The sequence below is a fragment of the Balaenoptera physalus genome (assembly GCF_965194825.1).
Source record: "Balaenoptera physalus genome assembly, chromosome: 3".
Lineage (NCBI taxonomy): Eukaryota > Metazoa > Chordata > Mammalia > Artiodactyla > Balaenopteridae > Balaenoptera > Balaenoptera physalus.
This window is the reverse complement of record NC_138890.1, coordinates 17511779-17529422: the sequence shown is the minus strand read 5'-3', so window position 1 is coordinate 17529422 and position 17644 is coordinate 17511779. Positions and strand designations below refer to the sequence as shown.

The following is a 17644-nucleotide window of genomic DNA, read 5'->3' as shown; positions in this document are numbered from 1 at the left end:
ATTCTTGCCTCCTTTATCAAAAATAAGGTGACCATATGTGTGTGGGTTTATCTCTGGGCTTTCTATCCTGTTCCATTGATCTATATTTCTATTTTTGTGCCAGTACCATACTGTCTTGATTACTGTATCTTTGTAGTATAGTCTGAAGTCAGGGAGCCTGATTCCTCCAGCTCCCTTTTTCTTTCTCAAGATTGCTTTGGCTATTCGAGGTCTTTTGTGTTTCCATACAAATTTTAAAATTGTTTGTTCTAGTTCTGTGAAAAATGCCATTGGTAATTTGATAAGGATTGAATTGACTCTGTAGATCGCTTTGGGTAATATAGTCATTTTCACAATGCTGATTCTTCCAATCCAAGAACATGGTATATTTTTCCAACTGTTTGTACTTTTATAATTTTTAAATGTCCTTTATCTCTAGTAATATTTTTGTTTTAACATCCATTTTGTCTGGTATTGGTATAGCTGCTCCAGTTCTTCTGTGGTTTTCATGGTATATTTTTTTACATCCTTTTTCTTTTGGCCTATTTATATCTTTGTGTCATTTGTGGACAACAAATAGTAGGATCTTTGTTTTATTTTGTTTTATCCAGTCTCATATTTTCTACATTTTGATTGGATATTTTAATCCATTCATACTTAATGTTATTGTTGCTATTGTTGCATACATGTCTACCTTTTACTTTTTGTTTTCTATATGTCTCATACCTATTTTGTTCTTCTGTTTCCCCTTACTGCCTTCTTTTGCATTATTTTAACATTTGCTGGTGTAACATTTTAATTAATTTAATAATATTTAACTGTATTTTTTGTGTGATTTTCTTAGTGATTGCTAAGGCTTACAATACAGCCATACCTTGAAGATATTGCAGATTTGGTTCCACACCATTGCAATAAAACAAATATTGCAGTAAAGCAAGTCATATAAATTCTTTTTGTTTCCTAGTGTGTCTGAAAGGTATGTTTACACTATACTGTAGTCTGTTAAGTGTGCAATAGCATTATGTCTAAAAATACAATGTACAGACCTTAATTTAAAAATATTTTATTGCTAAAACATGCTAAGCATCATCTGAGCCTTCAGCAAGTCATAATCTTTTTGCTGGTGAAGGGGTTGAAATAGTGCAAAAAGTACCATGACACAGAGACGTGAAATGAGCAAATGCTGCTGGAAAAATGGCACCAATAGATTTGCTTGACACAGGGTTGCCGCAAACCTTCAATTTGTAAAAGTGCAGTGTCTGCAAAACATAATAAAGTGAAGCAGAGTAAAGTGAGATATGCCTGTATAAATCTTAACTTATCAAAATTGACTCCAGATTTATATTAACTTAAATCAAGGATATGTAGAAACTTTACTCCTTTATAGTTCTACTTTTTCTCCCCTTTTGTTGTATTACTATACGTATTTTACATATATGTGTGTGTGTTACAAACCCAATAATACATTGCTATAATTATTAATTTACCTAATTTTATGTCTCTTTAAAGAATCCGAGGGAAGAAAGAAGAGCAAGCATATAGTTATAGAGTTTATGTTAACTTTCTCATTTGCCATCTCTATCTATCTTCATGTCTTCCTGTGAATTTGTGTTGTCATCTAATGTGATTTCCTTACCCACCCACCACCTTTGTGTTCTTATTATCATTATCAAATGTATTACATTTCTATGTTAATGACCCCAAAATACAATTATATACATATAGCTTTATGAAATTGCTCTTAAAATAAGTTAAAGGAAGAAAAGAGAGGGTGTATACATTATACTGTCTTTTGTAATTACCTATATAATTACCTTTACCAGAGCTCTTCATTTTTTCATGTGGATTCAAATTGCCATCTGTGGTCACTTGCTTCCAACCCAAAGAATTTCTTTAATAAATCTTGTGAAGCAAGTCTGCAAGCAGCTAATTCTCTTATCTGGGAATGTTTTTACTATGCCTTCATTTTTTTTTTTAAGTATTTTTAAAAATATTTTATTTATTTATTTATGGCTGTGTTGGGTCCTCGTCTCTGTGCGAGGGCCTTCTCCAGCTGCGGCAAGTGGGGGCCACTCCTCATCGCGGTGCACGGGCCTCTCACTATCGCGGCCTCTCTTGTTGCGGAGCACAGGCTCCAGACGCACAGGCTCAGCAATTGTGGCTCACGGGCCCAGTCGCTCCGCGGCATGTGGGATCCTCCCAGACCAGGGCTCGAACCCGTGTCCCCCGCATTGGCAGGCAGACCCTCAACCACTGCGCCACCAGGGAAGCCCCATTTTTTAAAGATAGTTTTACTATATAAGATTCTTAGTTGATGGTTTTTGCTTTCAGCACTTTGAATATGTTATCCACTGCCATCTGGTTACCATTGTTTCTGATGAGAAGTCTGCTGTGAATATTTTGGAGTTCCCTTTTGATGATTCATTTTTCTTTTTCTGGTTTCAAGATTTTTCTCTTTGTCTTTTTCTTTCAATATTTCGACTATGATGTGTCTGGGTGTGTATCTCTTTGCATTTCTTCTACTTGAAGTTCTTGAGCTTCTTGGATGTTTTGTTAGCTTCCTATTGCTGCTGTAACAAATTACCACAGATTTAGGGCTTAAAACAACACAAATTTATTCTCTTATTGTTCTGGATGTCAGAAGTCTGAAATGAGTCTTACAGGGCTAAAATCAAGATACTGTCAGGGCTAGTTCCTTCTGGAGGCTCCTGGGAAGAATCTGTTCCCTGTCTCCTCTAACTTCTGGAGGCTGCTGATATTCCCTGGTTTATGGCCACAGTAATCCAATCTCTTGCTACTGTCATATCTCCTACTACTCACTCTGACCCTCCTGCCTCCCTCTTATAAAGACCCTTGTGATTACATTGGGCCCACCCAAATAATCCAGGATAAATCTCCCTTTCTCAAGATCTTTAATTTAATCATTTCTGCAAAGTCTCTTTGCCATACAAGATAATGTTCTCTGAGAATTAGGGTGAGGACATATTTGGGGAGGCCATTCTTCAGCTTAGAACAGATGCGTCAATTACTATTTTTCACCTAATGTGGAAAATGTTCAACAATGATTTCTTCTAACATTTGTTCTGTTCCTTCTTCCTTACCTTCTGGTATTCATGTTATGCATATGTTACCCTTAATGGTGTCTAACATTTCTTGGAGGCTCTGTCAGTTTTTCTTCACTCTTTTTTCTTTATTCCTTCAGATTGCACATCTCTCTTCAAGACTGATGGTTATTCTTCTACTTCAAATCTACTGTTGACTTCTCTAGTAAATTTTTCTTTTTGGTTATTGTTCCTTTTAGCTCCATAACTTTATTTGATTCTTTTTCATGATTTTTATCTCTATTGACATTATCTGTTTGGCCAGACATTGTCATCAGTTCTTTGAACATATTATAATAGCTACTTTGACATCTTTGTTTACCGGAATGTTAGTGGCTTAAATATACAGGCCCTTTCACAGGCAGTTTCTATCACCTGTTTTTTTTTCTTGTGTATCAGTCACACTTTACTGTTTATTTATATAGATTTTGTTAAAACAGGACATTTCAGATAATATATTGTAGTAACTTTGGATACTGTCCCGTCCCCCAGAAATGAGGCTTGTTGTACTGTTTGCTTGTTCATTTGTTTAGAGACCTGGCTGGTCTAGTTCAGTGAAATCCATTTCCCCTGCAATGTAGCCTCTGGTGTTGCTCCACGGAGTTAACAGTCTTGGGAATGTGTGCAGTCTCCCTGTCCACCAGGATGACTGTGGTTTTAGCTGGCTCTCTTTGTCTCTGTCTCCAATCTCCCCATTAAGTTTTTGGCTGGTCTGCCTCTACTGGTATCACACCCAACTGTTAGCCTTCACTAACTGCCAGCTGACTCCTCCAATGTTTATAACAACCCTGTGACATAAATTGCCCCACAGTCTGATCCAGTTAAAGTCAAGCTCCTTGGTAGGGGCAAGGGTGTTGCCAGTCTTTGAGTCTTGCTCCACCCATCCCCTAGGAAGAACTTTTGTGCTATGGAATAGGAGTTGTGTGTAGGGGCGGTGCGCAGGAACAGGTATTGCTTTCCAGTTCCTGACACTGCCCACTATGGAGCTTCCATAGTTCAGAGCCAGGAAGGAGGGGATCTGCATATGTTCACTGGCTGTTGAATCTACCTAGAATAGTTCTTCTGCCCCAAGAAGCTGGTGGAGATGGGAGTTTCAACTCTGCTGCTAAGACCACCAAAGTAGCTTCCCCAGTACACAAAGCTGTTTTGGAAAGAGTTTCTGCACTCTTCACCAGGCACCCACCCAGATCCTCCCTACATGGTGGAAGGTGAGGGTGGGAAGATGGATGTTGCCTGGCTGCCACCACCCACTCAAGGTAGGTCTTCTGTAGCATTGAGCTATGGAAGATAACATCTGCTGATGTTCACTGGCTGCCAGACCCATCCTGAATAGCTCTTCTATACCATGGAACTTGAAGAGATGGGAAATGCAACTTGGCTGCCTACCGAACTGAAACAGCAAGACAGAGATGTGAGGGACTGGATGCAGTCCCTAGCTCGAATGCCACAGTCTCCCATTTACTGAGTTTCCGTAGATTTTTAAAAATAAATATTTCTCAATTTGTTGTAAGCCCTTTGATCAATATCTAGTCTTTAAATGTTTATATCTGCAAATTTTGGCCAGGCTAATAGATGTCTTTCCAGGGGAGAGGTTTCCTTAAGCTCCTCACACCACCATTCTGGAAATCTTACCACATTCTTTTTATTGCTGAGTAGTATTCTTTTGTATGGATGTACTAGAATTTGTACAATCATTCACCCATTGAAGGACATTTAGATTATTTCCAGTTCTTTGCTATTATGAGTAAAGCTGCTATAGACATTCACATATAGATTTTTGTGTGAACAAAAATGCTCATTTCTCTGAAACACATGTGCAAGAGTGCAATTGCTGGCTTGTATGGTAAGTGCTTGCTTAATTTGGGAAGAAACTGCCAAACTATTTGCCAGAGAGCCTGTGCTATTTTACATTCTCACCAGCAATCTTTGAGAGGTCTAGATTCTCAACATACTCACCAACATTTGGTATTGTCACTATTTTTTTATTTTACCTATATTAAGTGTGTAGTGATATCTTATTCCCCTAATAGCTAATGATGTTGAACATCTTTTCATTTGCTATTTACCATCAATTTTACCATCCCTTTGATAAAATGTCTTCTGCCCATTTATAATCAGATTGTTTACTCTTGAGTTTTGAGAGTTCTTCATATAGTCTAGGTGTGAGTCTTGTGTCAGATATATAATTTGTAAATGTTTTCTCCAAGTCTTTGTCTTGTCTCTTTATCCTCTTGGCATGGTATATCATAGAGCAAAAGCTTTTAATTTTGATTATGTATAATTTATTAATTTTTCCTTTTATGGATCATACTTTTGGTGTCTCATCTAAGAACTGTTCACCTAGCTTTAGGCCCTGGAGATTTTTCTTCTAAAATTTTTTTAGCTTTTAAAATTTATTCATAAACTCATGGTCAATTTTGAAATAATTTTTTATGAAGTATAGAGTTTGGTTTACATTTTTTTACCTTATGAATGTCTAATTGCTCCAGCATCATTTGTTGAAAGACTATACTTACCCATATTTAAATGCTTTTCTGCCGTTGTCAGAAATTAGTTGGGCTTATTTCATTGGTATATTTCTGTTTGTCTATTTTATTCTAGTGATCTATGTGTCTTCCCTCCACTAACATCACACTGTCTTGATTATTGCAGATATTGTAGTAAGCCTTACCATTGGATAGAGTAACTCCTCTCACTTTAGTCTTCTTTAAAAACTTTTTTAAGTATGCAAAAGAGCCATTGCCTTTCCATATAAATTTTAGAAGAAGCTTATTTAGGTCTACAAAATTTTTTTTCTAGTATTTTGATAGGAATGGTGTTAAATCTATAAATCATGTCCAAAATAATCCTTGGGGCTTAGGTTTTATGGATTTTACTCCCATGATTATTTATGTTATATGGCACAGTTGACCTTAAGATAGGAAGATTATCCTGATGAGTCTGACCTAATCACATGAACCCTTGAAAAGCAGAGAGCTTTTCCCAGCTAATAGCAGAAGGAAAAGTCAGAGAGATGCAAAACACAAGAAGGATTTGATACACTGCAGCTGACTTGAAGATGGAGGAGCCATATGATGAGGAATGTCAGTGACCTCTAGGAGATGGAAGTAGCCCCTGGTTGACAGCCAGCAGATAAACAAGGACCTCAGTTATACAGATTCAAGAAATTGAATACTGCTAACAAGAATAAGCTTGAAAGTGAATTTTTGCCCAGAGCCTCCACATGAGAACTCAGTCTGGCTGACAAGTTGATTTTGGCTTTGTGCAGAGAATTCAGCCACAGCATTCTGCACTTCTGACCTTATGAAACTGAGATAATGTATATATGCTTTTATTTAAGCTGATAGGTTTGTGATAATTTGTTATGCACCAATAGAAAACTAATACAGATTTTGGTACCAAGCATGAGCCGGTGCCTTAATAAGTACCTAAATGTGGGGTGGGTTTGAAATCTGGCAGTGAGTGGTGGCTGGAAATATTTTATAGAGTATAATGGGAAAAGACTAGATTGTATAGAAGAAAATGATAGTAGCAAAGTGGATGTTGAGAATGCTGCAGGTGACTGGAAGAAGGAGGATCCTTGTTATGTAGTGGAAGAATGCTTAGCAAAAATTGTTTCCAAACTTCAAGAGGAGGCCTGGTTTCTACTTATTGCTACAGGAAAAATGTAAAAGGAGAGATAAATTGAGGGAAGATCTGTTAAACAAAAAGACACCAGGGCTTGATGATTTTGAAAATTCTTATCCATGCTCTTGCTTTTATCAGTAGTTTTCCCTTTACATTGCACAGTAGTATTCTGTCATATCAGTGTACCACAGTTTGTTCATGCATCTGTCAGTTATAGGACATTTGGATTGTTTACTCTTTTGGCAATTATGAATAAAGCTATAAACATTTATGTACAGGTCTTGAACAAACACAAGCTTCCCTTTCCTTTGCATAGATAACTAGATGTGGGGTTGCTGGGTCATACGGCAAATGCACATCTAACTTTACAGAAGACTATCAACGATTTAAAAGTGGCAGTACCATTTTGCATTCCCACCAACAATGGTTCAGAGTTCCAGCTGCTCCACATCCTTGCCAGCACTTGGTAATATCAATGGTGTTGTATGTATAGCAGTATCACATTGTTGTTTTAATATGCATTTTCCTAATAACTAATGATGTTGAGTATCTTTTCACATGCTTAATTGCCATACATATATTTGATGAAGTGTCTTGAAATATTTTGTTATTACATTTATAACAAAATATATTATATAAATATATTATATATTTATAATATATTATAAATATATTATATAAAATATATTATATTTATAACAAAATAAATATATATAAATATATTTATTTATATTTTTGTTATTATATTTTGTTATAATATTTTTGTTATTTTCTTATATTAAGTTTTGAGATTTTTATATATTCTGCATATGTCACCTATCAGACATGTGTTTTGCAATTACCCCTACCCTCATGGATCGTCTTTTCATCATTTTGCCAACTTCTACAAAAAATAAAGCTTGCTGGGATTTTTATGAAGATTGTGTTGAATCTATAGGTCAATTTAGGGGAAACAGCTACTCTTAAGCAATATTGAATCTTCTAGTCCATGAATGTGGTATATCTCTACATTTATTTAGGTCTTCTTTGACTTCCTTTATTATACACATCATTCAGCATTTAGATATTACACACTTTTCTATATTTATACCTATGTACCTTATGATTTTTAGTTACTATTACAAGTAGTATTTTTAAAACTTTCAGTTTCCAATTGCTCATTGCTAGTATGTAGAAATACAGCTGATACTTGTGTACTGACCTTGTATCCTGCAACCTTGCAAACTCATTATTTCTAGTGGCTTTTTTTTTCTTAAAAGTTTTTTTGATCTCCTTGACTGTAACACACACAAAAAGTGACAGTTCCCCCAGGCTCCACCAGGAGTAGAGGAAGAGCAGAGGACAAGAGTGCAGAGATTTCTTTTTCCAGGCCTAGGCTTGTGAAAACCGATGGCCAAGTGTTAGTCCTCAGCAGGGCCCACAGAGGGGCTGTATTCCTAGTCAGCCCTCTTGAGTCTGGAGCATCAGCATCTTCAAGAATTCATTTATATTCAAAAAATATGGGGAGGGAAATCCACTGTTACTTGTTGAACTGGAAAGAATAGACTCCATGGTCTGAGGGAGCATCCACGGTCACTTGATTTTGCTGGCCGTTGTTCTCCTCAACCGAAAAAGAGGAAGGCACAGGGGTGTACCGGGAGATGTAAGCTCCTTGCATAGCTGCAGCTGTTGGCATATATGTGCCCTTGCTGCTCAGGGAGAGGTGGGCCAATTGCTGGGTAAGAGATCCCATAATGGAGGCAGGCTGGAGAGAAATGGGATGATCGATTCCTGGTGTCAGAACTGAACCTGAAGGCTGCATGAGATATGACTGGTGGTGCATCCAAGATGGGTTAGGTACTTGTAAGAGGAGATTTCTGAGTTACTCTCTGATATGAAGACACAGGAGATGGAAGATACGGGGACAGTGCAGACTGAGCAAGCATCCTGTTGGGGGTAATGTTATAAGGAGCTGAGTAAAACCCATCCTGAAGAGCTGTGGTGGGGTCATAGGTCAAGGCCATACCACGCATGTCTGCATTCCTTGGCCAGGCTGTCCATTTTGCATAAAATTTCCTTGGTTCTGTCGTTTCATTGGACCCCCATCAGCAAATTTGCAAAGCAAGGGATCAGATGGGGCTGGTACTCCAGGAGGTGTCTTAATATATTTTCCATTAAAGTGGGTGATGATAGCTTTACACTTCTCTGTGGGGACTCCATCCTTGCAAAGCCAACCCCTCTGCTGGTCCCACTGGTATCTCGAAGGATTCGAGTGGAGATAACCTGACCAAAGGACTTCAGCATTCCCTTCAGTTCTTGCTCATCCATTGAAAATGGGAGGTTTGAGATGTGTAAATTTGTGGGTTTCTGCTCCTGTTGCTTTGCCATCTGTGCTTGTACACCACTGGCTTTCAGTGTTTTTACAGCTTTCTGTGTTGCTGAAGGGCTGTCAAAGTCCACAAAGCCATAGCCTTTGCATTTGTTTGTGGTCTTGCCCAGTATGGCCTTAGTGGAGACAAACTTGCCGTTATGACTGACACAACTTAACTAGGTCCTGGTCAGTAGTGCTTGGCTGCAATGCCCGGATGTAGAAGTTGATTTCACTCAGCTGGTCATTTACAGGTACTCCCACTGCTGCTGTTAGGGGTACCGTTGACTGGACTTGGTGGTGCCATTTGCTAAGACAATGGCACATATGACCAACCTGAAATTTATGCCCAAGCCGAAGTTCACAGAATTGGGATGTTTGTTCAGATTGTCTCTGAGCAAAACCGCATGCTGGAGTCTAGGTGTTTGTTCGACCTCCACGCCGCACTGTGAGGTGGGGTACTGAGGGCCGCATCTGGCCTTCGAATGTCGAAGTTCACTAAGAGACCTCTTGAACAGAGCTCACTCTTATCCGAGTGTAGAGAGGTACTGCTCTCCCCTCTCCCCGAGAATTCCATCATTCTGACGCTGCCACGTCCTCGGCCTTCGCAACTGTCCCACCTCAGCGTTCCCGCCCACAGCCTCTAGTAGCTTTTTGATAAATTATTTGGAATTTTCTACATGGGCAACCATGTGAATAGAAATGGATTCACTCTTTACTTTCTCTTTTTAGAAAACTCTTTTTATTTCTTTTTCTTCTTTTGTTACACTGGCCAGGAACTCCAGGACAATGTTGAATAGGAGTGGTAAGAGTGGACATCCCTGTCTTCTTTCTGATCTTAAGAGGAAAGCCTTAACTGTGATGTGAGTGGTAGGTGGCTTCCTCTTTCACCCAAGAATCCTCTAGAAGTTGTGGGGTTTTTTTTTTCTGGATTTAAAGATGTTTTGGAAAAGCCCCACATTTTATTACTGATTTTGAGCTTTAAGCCATCGTAGTCAGTGGACATGACCTGTATTATATAAAAATTTGAGACTTGTTGAGGTATTGCTTGTAGTCTATTATAGGCTTTTATTTTAAAGACATTCTACCTATATTTTAAAAGAATGTGTATTCTCTCCCCAGAGTTCACAGTTACAAATCTTAATCCAACATTGCAAGAAGAATAGTATTTTTCTTCATCTATCTGTAAATGAACATTCCACTTTGCAAGCCCAAACTGCTTGTTATGTAAAACTAGATCTCACTTAGTTCAGGAGTTGTCCCCATCCTGGGAAGGATGATGACTTTGGTTATGCCAAGGCATTGACATGGAGATATCTCATCTTTGGTCATCATTCATCTTGCAGATGTGCATGGACTTTAATGGACTCTGGTCATTGGCTCCTGTCCTTTCCTGGATTGACCTGATCCAAAACACATGGCTCCCACATTCACTGGTCTCTGGGCTCCATTCAGCCTCTCAGAGATATATCTCCCTGGGAAATTTGAGCTGCCCTCAAGCCCACCACTGATATGCTCGACACCAATACGCTCCCTATACCCATAGGGAAACTCTGGTTTTGATACTTTATGCCTACTTATTCAGGAAAAGGGAGTGTATTTCCACTACAGCTCTCATGTCCAACACTTTTGTGGGGGTCTGGCTTCCCAGAACAACAAGGCACAGGGCCCTTTTGAGAGCTGTTTTGAGATGTATCTCTCTTGCTTCCCCTCTGTCACCTGCCCCTCAAGTTCAGACAATCTTTCCATACTCTGAGGGTAGAAGGGAAGACAATTATTTTAATTTTGAAAGAAAATAGATTTTTATATTAGACATATAAACATTTGGTGAAAATATAGTTTTATTCCCTTCATAAAGATTAGATTAAAATTTTTATTGTGATGAAATAGACATAGTATAAAATCTCTTTTAAAACATTTAAAGTGTACAGTTCAGTGGCATTAAGTGCACTCATAGCATTGTGCAGCCATCATCACCATCCATCTCCAGAACTTTCTATTTTCCCAAACTGAAACTCCATCCACATTAAACTAACTCCCCATTTCCCACCTCCCCCTGCCCTTGGTTACCACCACTCTACTTACTGTCCCTATGAATTTGCCTGTTCTAGGGATCTCATATAAGTGGAATCATACAGCATTTGTTCTTTTGTGTCTTGCTTATTTCACTCAGCATAATGTTTTCAAGGCTCACCAATATTTTAGAATGTATCAAAATTTCATTCATTTTTAAGACTCGGTCTAAACTGTTGTTAAAGACATTCAATGAATTCTGAACTTTGATTTTTGTGTTTTTCATTTTTGGTTCTTTTTTGAATCTTCTATGTCAAATTTATAGTTTCCAGTTGTTAAAGAAATTTACAAGCTTGGTTTTATCCCCTTGAACATAATAAGGACATTTGTTTTATAGTTTACATTTGTCTTACTGATAATCCAAGTATTTGGATTTCTTCAGGTCTGTTTTTCTTTTTTAAAAAATATTTAGTGTTTAAAATCCTTTGGAGGGAATAATAGCTTTTAGTTGCTATTCTACCTGGAATTTTATACCTTTCCCTGGTATAACTTTTTATATTTTGAAAGTATTTTGAAAGTCTGGAATGAGATTCAGAATTAGTTTATCTATACCAGATGAGTTCTTTTTAGAAGGACTGACAGACTAAATTAAAACAAAGAAAAAGAGAGAAAGAAAGGAAGGAAGAAAGAAAGGAAGGAAGGAAGGAAGGAAGGAGGATGGAAAGGAGGGAGCAAAGGAGGGAGGGAGGGAGGGAAGGAAAAAAGGAAAAGAAACCCTTAGAATGGAATATTCAATAATTTTTCTTTTGTTTGTTTCAAATATACTTTTCGTGTTTTGGAGTTTTCTGCATGAAACTTATGCTGTTTTATCAGCATTGTTTTACAATTCAAACATTTAGAAGGGAAATAATGTTTATATATAGTGAAAATAACATTTATTATCTTCTATTCCAAAGCATCTCCACCCTTTGAGGGCATTAATATCTTCTTCATTACCTACTAAAGAATACTGTTTATTCTATTCCTATGTTATTCTCCTTCATCTGTCTAAATAGTTCATATCTTGTAGAGTGCAACCTATTTATAAACTTTGAAAACTTACAATTCAAAAAAATTTGCCTAATTATTCCCATTTGATTGCTTTAGAACAGAGGAAAATATTTTGACAGTATGGCCTGTGGGTCTTATCTAGCCCTTCACCTTTTACTTATAAATAAAGTTTTATTGAAACACAGTTGTGCTCATTTCTTTATATATTGCCTAAGACTCTTGCCCTATAATGGCAGAATTGAGCAGTTGTGACAGAGACAGTGTGACACACAAATTGTAAAATATTTTTTTATCTGGCCCTTCACAGAAAAAGTTTGGAGACCCCTGCTTCAAAAGATTGCTGTCCACTAAATCTTACTAATTGTGGAGGTCTGATTACTTCCTTTCCCAGATTTTTCTTTTTTTTATAGAAGTATAGAGGAATTACAATATTATATTAGTTTCTGGTGTACAACATAGTAATTCAATATTTTTATAGATTACACTCCATTTAAGGTTATTACAGATTAATGACTAAATTTCTTGGGCTTTACAATATGTGCTTGTTGCTTATTTATTCTATACATTGTAGTTTGTGTCGCTTGATCTTATACAACTATCTCACCTCTCCCCCCTTCCCTCTCCCTACTAGTAACCACTATTTTGTTCTCTATATCTGTGAGTCTGTTTTGTTATATTCATTACTTTTATTTTTGTAGATTCCATATACAAGTGATAACATGGAGTATTTGTCTTTCTCTGCTGTCTGACTTATTTCACTAAGCATAATATACTCTAGGTCCATCCATGTTGTTGCAAGTGGCAGAATTTCATTCTTTTTTATGGCTGAGCAATAGTCCACATCTTCTTTTTCCATTCGTCTGTTGATGGATACTTAGTGTGCTTACATATCTAGGGTATTGTAAATAATGCTGCTGTGACCATTGGTGTGCATGTATCTTTTCAAATTAGTGTTTTTATTTTCTTTGAATATATAGTCAGCAGTGAAATTACTGGATCATATGGTAGTTCTATATTTAGTTTTTTGAGAAACCTCCATACTGTTTTCCATAGTGGATGCACCAATTTACAATTCCACCAAGTGTACTAAAGTTCCCTTTTCTCCACAGCCTTGACAATATTTATTATTTGTAGACTTTTGATGATAGCCATTTTGACAGGTGTGAGGTGATATCTCATGGAGGTTTTGCTTTGCATTTCTTTGATCATTAGTAATGTTGAGCATTTTTTTCATGTACCTGCTGTCCATCTGTATATCTTCCTTGGAAAAATTTCTATTCAGTCTTCTGCCAATTTTTAAATTAGATTCTTTGTTTTCTTGATATTGAGTTGTATGAGTTCTTTATATATTTTGGATATTAACCCTCATTGGTCATATCATTTGCAAATATTTTCCCCCATTCAGTATGTTGTCTTTTTGTTTTGCTGATGGTTTCCTTTGCTGTGCAAAAGATTTTAAGTTTAATTAGGTCCCATTTGTTTATTTTTGCTTTTCTTTCTTTTGCCTTAGGAGACAGATTTCAAAAAATATTGCTACTATTAATGTCGAAGAGTGTTCTGCCTTTGTTCTCTTCTAGGAGTTTTATGGTTTCAGGTCTTACATTTAGGTCTTTAATCCACTTTGAATTTATTTTTGTACATGAGATGAGGAAATGTTGTAATCTCATTCTTTTACATGTAGCTGTCCAGTTTTCACAGCACCACGTGTTGAAGAGACAGTCTTTTCTCCATTGTATATTCTTGCCTCCTTTTTTATCAATGAATTGACCATAAGTGTGGGTTTATTTCTGGGCTCTCTATTCAGTTCCATTCATCTATGTGTCTGTTTCTGTGCCATGCTGTTTTGATTACTGTTGCTTTGTAGTATAGTCTCAAGCCAGGGAGTGTGATACTTCGAACTGTGTTCTTTTTTCTCAAGAATGCTTTGGCAATTCAGAGTCTTTCTGTGGTTCAATATAAATTTTAAGATTATTTGTTCTAGTTCTGTAAAACTGTCATGGATATTTTGATAGGGATTGCATTATGTATGTAGATTGCTTTGGTAGTATGGATATTTTAACAATATTAATTCTTCCAACCCAAGAACATGGGGTATCTTTCCATTTCCTTGAATCATTTTTAATTTCCTTCATCAATATTTTATAGTTTTCAAAGTATAGGTTTTTCACCTTCTTGGTTAACTTTACCCTAGGTATTTTTTTTTGATGCAATTTTAAACGGGATTGGTTTTTTAGTTTCTCTTTCTGATAGTCATTATGTTGAAAAGCAACAGGTTTTTGTATATTAATCTTGTATCTTGCAATTTTATTGAATTCACTTATTAGTTCTAATCATTTTTTGGTGGAGACTTTTTCTTTTTCTTGTCTGATTGCTGTGGCTAGGACTTCCAATACTATGTTAAATTGAAGTGGCAAGAGTGGGCATCTTTGTCTTGTTTCTGAATTTAGAGGAAAGACTTTCAGTTTTTCACAGTCGAGAATGATGTTAGGTAAGATTTTGTCATAAATGCCCTTTATTATATTCAGATATGTTTCCTCTATACCAACTTTGATGAGAGTTTTTATCATGAATCGATGTTGCATTTTGTCAAACGCATTTTCTGCATCTATTGAGATGATCATGTGATTTTTATCCTTCTGTTTGTTAATGTGGTGTATCACATTGATTGAATTCACCTTGTGAATATTGAATCATCCTTGCATCCCTGGAATAAATCCCACTTGATCATGATATATAATCTTTTTTATACATTGTTGGATTTGGTTTCAATATTTTTTTTTACATTTATAGGCACATGAAATAGCCTTTACTATTATTTCTGTTACCAATATATAACAGATCATCCAGTTGTTAATGATTTATTTCACATGTCAATTTGGATTTTTAAAATTTACACCATTTCTTCAATTTTCAGATATTTAAGAAAATAATTTATCTCTTTATCTCTTATTTTCTTTATTTAAGAAATTATTTTTTAATTTGATTTTTATTTTATATTGGAGTATAGTTGATTTACAATATTGTGTTAGTTTCAGGTGTACAGCAAAGTGATTCAGTTACACATATACATATATACATTCTTTTTCATATTTTTCCCCATATAGGTTATTACAGAATATTAAGTAGAGTTCCCTGTGCCATACAGTAGGTCCTTGTTTGTTATCTATTTTATATATAGTAGTGTGTATATGTTAATCCAAAACTCCTAATTTATCCCTCCCCCCCAGTGATGTTTCCCCTTTGGTAACCATAAGTTTGTTTTCGAAGTCTGTGTGTCTGTTTCTGTTTTATAAATAAATTCATCTGTATCATTTTTTTTAGATTCCACATATAAGTGATATCATATGATATTTGTCTTTCTCTGTCATACTTCACTTAGTATGATAATCTCTATGTCCATTCATGTTGTTGCAAATGGTATTTTTCATTCTTTTTATGGCTAATATTCCATTGTATATATGTACCACATCTTCTTTATCCATTTCTCTGTTGATGGACATTTAGGTTGCTTCTATGTCCTGGCTGTTGTAAATAGTGCTGCAGTGAACACTGGGGTGCATGTATCTTTTCAAATTATGGTTTTCTCCAGATATATGTCCAGAAGTGGGATTGCTGGATCATGTGGTAACTCTATGTTTAGTTTTTCTAATGAACCTCCATACTGTTCTCCATAGTGGCTACATCAATTTACATTCCCACAACAGTGTAGGAGGGTTCCCTTTTCTCTGCACCCTCACCAGCATTTATTGTTTGCAGACTTTTTCATGATGGCCATTCTGTTTGGTGTGAGGTGATACCTCATTGTAGTTTTGATTTGCATTTCTCTAATAGGGCTGTTGAACATCTTTTCAAGTGCTTTTTGGGCATCTGTCTGTCTTTTTTGGAGAAATGTATATTTAGATCTTCTGCCCACTTTTTGATTGGGTTGCCTTTTTTTGTTTGTTTGTTTTAAATTGAGCTGCATAAGCTGTTGGTATATTTTGGAGATTAATCCCTTGTTGGCTGCTTCGTTTGTATTTATTTTCTCCCATTCTGTGGGTTGTCTTTGTTTATAGTTTCCTTTGCTGTGCAAAAGCTTTTAAGTTTAATTAGGTCCCATTTGTTTATTTTTGTTTTGATTTTCATTACTCTAGGAGGTGGATCCAGAAAGATATTGCTGAGATTTATGTCAAACGTGTTCTGCCTATGTTTTCCTTTAAGTGTTTTATAGTATGCAGTCTTACATTCAGGTCTTTAATCCATTTTGAGTTTATTTTTGTGTATGGTGTTAGAGAATGTTCTAATTTCATTATTTACATGTAGCTGTCCAGTTTTCCCAGCACCACTTATTGAAGAGCCTGGCTTCTCTCCATTGTATAGTCTTACCCCCTTTGTCATAGGTTAAATGACAGTAGGTGCATGGGTGTATTTCTGGGCTTTCTATCCTATTCTACTAATCTATATTTCTGTTTTTGTGCCAGTACCATACTGTTTTGATGACTGTAGCTTTGTAGTATAGTCTGAAGTCAGGGAGCCTCATTCTTCCATCTTCATTTTTCTTTCTCAAGATTGCCTTGGCTATTCAGGGTCTTTTGTGTTTTCGTAAAAATTAAAAAAAATGTTTGTTCTAGTTCTGTGAAAAATGCCATTGGTAGTTTGACAAGGATTGCATTGAATCTGTAGATTGCTTTGGGTAGTATAGTCATTTTGACAATATTGATTATTCCAATCCAAGAACATGATATCTCTCCATCTGTTTGTATCATCTTTGATTTCTTTCATCAGCGTCGTATAGTTTTCAGAGTACAGGTCTTTTATATCCTTAGGTAGATTTATATCTAGATATTTTATTCTTTTTGATGTGATGGTAAATGGGATTGTTTCCTTAATTTCCCTTTCTGAACTTTTGTTGTTAGTGTATAGGGATGCAAGAGATTTCTGTGTATTAATTTTGTATCCTGAAACTTTACGAAATTCATTGATGAGCTCTGGTAGTTTTCTGGTAGCATCTTTAGGATTTTCTATGTATAGTATCATGTCATCTGTAAACAGTGATAGTTTTACTTCTTTCCAAATTGGATCCTTTTTATTTATTTTTCTTCTTTGATTGCCATGGCTAGGACTTCCACATCTATGTTGAATAAAAGTGGTGAGAGTAGACATCCTTGTCTTGTTCCTGATCTTAGATGAAATGCTGTCAGCTTTCCCCCCACTGATACCAGTGTGAGCTGTGGGTTTGTCATATATGACCTTTGTTATGTTGAGGTATGGTCCCTCTATGGCCACTTTCTTGAGAGTTTTTATCATAAATGGGTGTTGAATTTTGTCAAAATCTTTTTCTGCATCTATTGAGATGATCATATGGTTTCTATTCTTCAATTTGTTAATGTGGTGTAGCACACTGATTGATTTCTGGATATTGAAAAATCCTTGCATCCCTGGGATAAATCCCACTTGATCACGGTGTATGATCCTTTTAATGTGTTGTTGGATTCCGTTTGCTAGTATTTTGTTCAGGGTTTTGCGTCTATGTTCAACAGTGATATTG

General features: G+C 36.3%; 1 protein-coding gene and 1 pseudogene across 5 annotated transcripts in view; one reads left to right on the top strand and one right to left on the bottom strand.

The window, feature by feature from the left end:
• PRSS38 (serine protease 38) overlaps positions 1–17644 on the top strand; it is a 143214-nt gene that overhangs the window by 45695 nt on the left and 79875 nt on the right. The window lies entirely within an intron of this gene.
• Positions 4474–15347, bottom strand: LOC309657526 (RNA-binding motif, single-stranded-interacting protein 2 pseudogene; annotated as a pseudogene). The gene has a single exon. The product of its transcript is annotated as an RNA-binding motif, single-stranded-interacting protein 2 pseudogene (transcript).